Source organism: Peromyscus californicus, unplaced genomic scaffold (genome assembly GCF_007827085.1).
Source record: "Peromyscus californicus insignis strain IS unplaced genomic scaffold, ASM782708v3 Scaffold_4__1_contigs__length_199733344, whole genome shotgun sequence".
NCBI lineage: Eukaryota > Metazoa > Chordata > Mammalia > Rodentia > Cricetidae > Peromyscus > Peromyscus californicus.
The window spans coordinates 88,161,144-88,167,143 of NW_026294562.1; positions in this window are offsets into that span (position 1 = coordinate 88,161,144).

The following is a 6,000-nucleotide window of genomic DNA, read 5'->3' on the forward strand; positions in this document are numbered from 1 at the left end:
CTCCTTCCATCCAGTATAGGGGAGTAAGGCAGAGGACATTAGGGCATCTGAAGGCTGGTGGGAGCATAAGCACAGACCAGCAGAGACAAGTATAACCCTTTACTGCCAGAGCCTAGAGAAACCAATTTGAGAAGACAGGAAATCACACTTACTGTCCATGTAAAACTTAGAGTCACTTTCCACAAGTCCAAACACTCTGGAGACAAATACATTGATATTTGGTCCAGATACTGTAATGTTCTGGTTTTAAAATCTTGGACCTCTATTTCCTCTTCTGCAAAAAAGGAATCATAACTAAATCATTTCTTGTAGAATGATGATGATGGTTTGATGAGTCAATAAAAGCAGTCTTTATCTCAGGACTGGCAGCTTTAACAAAGGCTAGCTCTTCCTCTCGTAATTAGCAGTGTGCATAGTACTTGTAGGCACTGAGCAGGGGAACTGATCAGAAGGGATGTTAAACAGCAGAAGTATGTATTAGGGGCTGAGGATGTGGCTCAGTTGAGAGAGTGCCTGTCTATATGCAGGAAGTTCTGGGTTTATCTCCAGGACCCCATAAAACAGACACGGTACAGCATGCTTGCGAGGTAAAGCTGAGATTTCAAGGGCATGCCCAGTTGTGGAGAGGGTATAGAACATTCTAGCATAGCCTGGGATACATGAGTCCCGGTTTTTGAAAGTGACCCAAAGTTAATTGGGTACCAGTTACAGTTTTTAGGTTGTTAACTATTCGTTAAAGGAACCTAGACTCAAGCTTGAAAGACCATAAAACCAACCTCACTCCTCCGTGATATGATGAGAGGTAAAGGAAAAGGGGTGGGGGAGCTCATGACACGCAGAGAGTGTTGCTTTAGTCTAGTAGCTTTAAAGATGTCCCCAGAGCATGGCCACCAATTGTCTGTGGACTAGTTAGAAATCCAAGTTCTCTGGCTCCATTTGGGCCCATTGAGTTAGAAACACAGAATCTAAAACTCAGATTGGGGCTTTCACAAATCCTTTAGGTGTTTTAGATGATGCAGGGTTGGAGAACCATTCTTTTCTTCTCCAACAGAGCTGGTGTTCAGGAACTCTGTCAGGGTGGGAACAGAGCAACCCTGGGGTGCCTTGCTGGTATCTCAGAGCAGGAAGTGGGCTGTGATTTTGTGGGGAGCAGAAGAGAGAGAGTTGAAAGAGTCAGTGAACATTTTCATAGGCGTTCAGTCAACCTGTGTATTTATTCTTCTAAATATATATCTTCCTCCACATCATCATCTGGATAGATGGGGAATGCTGCTGTGCTGAGCTATTTTTTAGTGAACTGTAATTTTGATTATAAAAAGATAAAATATAGAAAAAAAACTTAGCTCATTTTTAGTTATGGTAAAAGCCTGGGGCTCACTGTGGAAGCCTGTGTCATCTGCCATCTGGTGGCAAGCATACCTCACTGGCAGGTGTCAGCAGTAGTGCATGTAAAGGATTCTGTAGAGACAAGAATCAGCAGGAAATCAGAGGGTTGGGGAAACTGGAGAAGGTATCCTATCATGCCAGGCTGTAGGGTTCCCTCTTGTGAAGGGAGATGGGGCAAGGGTAGAGAAAGGACTGTAGAGTCAAACATAAGGGTGTACCAACCTAATATCTCTGAGGCTCAGTACCAATGTTTCCATCCTCAGATGATTGTGGGGGTCACACAAGGGTAGGAAACAGCTGGATGTGTTTGGAAAACTGTGACTAGCTGCCCAGATGTGAACTGTTTATTATTTATGCTTTAACCTTGGTCTTTACTTGTGGAATGTAACATTTTCTGTTGGAGGAATTTCAGCTATTAACACGCAGGTGGAGGAGGTATGTGCTGTTTGGTTTTGTCTTCATTTTTTTTTTTTATTTTAAGAATGTAGGGGAGAGAGAAAAAACTGAGCTCTGAGATCACCCTAACTATGAGTACTGAGTGAAAGAGGAATTTCCACCTCCACGGTCCCATAAGATGATGGGCAGGGGGATCAAGAAACCCAGTCATTAGTCTCAAGATGTTCCTTGTTCCTGTGTTGTCTTGATGTGAGGAAAGGCAAGTTAGAGAGAAAGAAAACAGACTAAGGATGGAGAAAAGAGGGAGAAAGGGGAAGGAGGGAGGGAGGGAGGGAAGGAGAGGGGGGGAGGGAGAGAGAGAACACTGGGGGAAAGGAAATTGTAACTAAGAGAATCAGAGAGAGTGAAGACTAGAAATAAACTCATTGAGAAGAGGGCAAAGGAATGAAGACACGACCTGGTGCCACCTCCCTGGCCATTCTAGATCTTTCCACCTGGCAACCCTCTCTCTCTGTAGCTGGGTTTTTGTGACTAAGAAGGGTCTTTCCTCAGAGACCTTGGGCTTCCTCCATGTGAAGTGTTTGGATCCCATGAGCTAGTGAAAGAGAAGAGCGGGCATGCTGGAAAAAGAGAACAGATGTCTTTGAAATCATCTAAATTGTCTCTATTTTTAAAGAAGTTACTCTTTCCATTGCTGCCAGATCTGAAAGTCCAATTTGCCAGGATAATATATCCGGTATGGATAAAGATTTCCAAGCTTGAAGTGTTTGTTGCTTAGCAACCTGGAGGCATGAAAGGCTTACTGGAGCTTGATCATTCGACCTTTCGGGGGACAAGTCTTCCTCAGTGGGCACTGTGAGCTGAGAAATCACATGGGCTCACCTAGACCCCAGCTCTTCTGTGGTGCCTTCTCTCCATCACCTTCTGAGGTGCTGGGGAAAGGAAGCCAGAAAACAGAACTCCAGAGGTTGCCTGAGGAGGAGAGTCTCAGAAACAGAGGTAACAGAGAGGAGGTTTAAAGAGAGAGAGAGAGAGAGAGAGAGAGAGAGAGAGAGAGAGAGAGAGAGAGAGAGAGAGAGAGAAACAGCTGTGCCCGTGAAGGGCTCTCTGGCCATCAGCACAGATCTGAATCACTACTTCTTGAGTGGTTTGGCCAGAACAATGGCATTTCTGTTCTTTAGAAAAGACTATTTTTAATGCATGTTTCACTCTGTACCTTGTCATTATTGCCGTCCCTGTTGCTGTTTAGGAAAACACTTTAAGTCACTATGTGGTGGGCTGAACACGCCTCTCCCTTGCTGACCCAGAATCTATCCATACTTGAAGGCCTCAAGCTGCAGTGGACTCGTGTTCTGCTGCGGAACTGAATAAACAAGAGTGGGTATTGTGGCTGCCCCCCTCACCAATGTCCCCTTCTGTTAGGAATGACCCAACTTTGGCCTAGTTTGTGCTCTTCTATCTCTTCCCAGTTCTGGCCCCGTGTGGCTGTTCGAATGAGAAATGCCCCCAAATGTCCCCAATGTCCCTCAAGTATTTTATCACTTAGTCCTCAAGTTGGTGACGCTCAAGTTTGGGGAGGTAGTGCAGCCTTGCTGGAGGAAGTCCATCACTGGGGGTGGGCTGTGGGGGTTTATAGCCTTGTTCCACTTCCCGTTCAGCTCTCTGCCTCGTGTTTGAGGCTGAAGATGTGATCTCCCAGCTCTCTGCCCTGGCTGCCACGCCTGCTCTTTCACTGGCTTCTGTGCCTTCCTACCACTATAGCCTCTTGTCCCCTGGAGCAGCAGCAGAAAAGTACCGACTACACACAGCATGAGGGTGGTTTTAGTTTTAACTGTGAGGTTTGTGGATCACCTAGTTAGGATGTGCAATCTCATCTCCTTTCCTGGCCCTCATTGCTGCGACTACGCTGGTTTGGATTGAGTTTTCTGCTACTAAGAATCAGACATTCCTTCTTGATACAGCAACACTCATGAGTCACCTATTACAGGCTTTGCACTCCATGAAATGCTTCCATGTGTTTTATGCTCACAGACCTTACGGGAGGTTGGAAGGGGTAGCCTGGCATCCCCATGTCTTCATCTGGTATAGAGCTGTGGCGTCAGTCCAGGGCCATGTGACTACAGAATGTCAGCTGATAGTAGAGCAGAAGCAGGCAGCAAAGATGGTGTGGTGATTTGAATAAGAAATGTTTCCATAATCTCACACATCTGAACACTTGGTACCCATTTGCTGGCATTATTTTGGCAGGTTATAGAACCTTTAGGAGGTAGAGCCTTGCTAGAGGAAGTACAGCACCAAAGGCAGAGTTTGAGGGTTTATAACCACACTCTACTTCCTGTTCTTTCTCTCTGTTTCCTGTGTGTGGATGAAAATGTAAGCTGCCAGCTTCTGGCTCCTACTGTGTCTTTCCTCCATGATGGATGCTCTCTCTGGAACTATACGCCAAAACAACCCTTTGATCCTTAAGTTGCTTTAGTTCATGGATTTTTATCACAGCAACAGAACAGTCATACTGAGTGAATATCTGAGCCCCAGGCTGATCTGACAGACAAAAGCCAAGGCCAGGATGCCAAGTAGAATCTACAATAGATTCTAATGAACTGATTTGCTCAGAATCCTCACATGATACCATGTGGCCCTGCTACGGCCATATATAGCCTTCATTAAAGACCTAGCATTGTGAATCTCAGAAGGAGAAGGAACAAGTCACAGTAACTTCTCATTCCTAGAAACTTTTACTTCAACTGATGCTTCTTGATTTCAAACCTCCCACAAATTTTCTTCGCCTGATATAAGATAAATCAGAAAACTCTCAGAATGACAAGATCATTAGGATGTGATAAGGCTAATTGACATTGGTTAAATATATTTTGTTTATATTGTCATTTGTGTGTTAGAATTATGTGAAAGTCCTAAGGCAAAGGTGGGCCCTGAGCGTCAGAGATATAGAATAGCTGCCCCAATGTCATATAACTAGAACTGTGTTCTTAACTGTCATTTTACTTGGCTTTCTAGTGGACAGAATGAACCAAACTGCCAGCCAAGGACCTTGCAAAACAGAGCACAACTGCTCTAGTGGTAGATGGCACATTGGAGACCAACTCTGAAAACCAGGAGAGTCCCACAGGACGTGGGACTGAACAGTGAGCGTCCTCTGTCCCGGGTGAAAGACTGCTACATTTAAGGTCATCTGCCACCTTACATCCCACCCCCAGAATCCAGAAACAGAAAGAACTATGTGACGCAGCAATGATTCTGTGGGAAAAAGTAGACATAGTTCAGTGGAAAATAATAGAAGCTCGTCAGTACATTTAATCATAAGAGAAGTAGTATTTTCTATGTGGAGGGCAGGGAACCATATAATTTGAATTCTTTCCATATACTATATACTGCACTACATTGTGGACACATTAAAAATTAAAAACAAATTGTGCCAGAACATATCTAATGATAATTGTGAAGAGATTTGCCTAAATATTACATCAATTGCAGAAGTCATAAAAATGATAGATTTCATTTATAAAATGTAAAAGTGTTTATAAGGCAAAAGTGCCATGGAATGTATGAAAAGCAAAGAACCTTGAGTCTTAATATGTAAAGAATTCTTACAAATCACTAAGATTTAAATAAAGAAACATAACAACATCAAAACCTCAAAATGTTGGGATACCTCTATAAACTGTTATATCAATTTGTACATAATAAGACACAATGTGGTAAAATCCATCAAATAACCTTAAACATGTGACTCAGCGATTCTTCTTCTAGAAATGTACCTTCCACATAAGACGATCAACACCATGTTAAACCACAATAATTTGAAAATTGAAATTTCTCTAAATTTCTGAACAGAGATGAGGTAGAATCAATAATAGTATCTATCCCTCCAAAGATTGTACAGCAAGGATTGATAAGGTGTGTTAGACGTGCATTTAGTTGTGAAATAGGATATTTGCTCTGTCATAGAGCAAAGAAAGAATTGTACACATGCTCATATCTGCATATAGATAAAATTGTCTCCTCCATATATGAAGACACTTGGCAAGACATTCATCTATACACTGAACATATCCACATATACCTGTAACCTGAATATATCATTCTTCATGTTTTTCTAAAATAAGTATACATTTCTGTGTGATAAATACGTTAGCACATTATTTTGTATGTTATAAATATTATAGAATTTGAAAGCAGATGTGTCTATAAACTATTGTT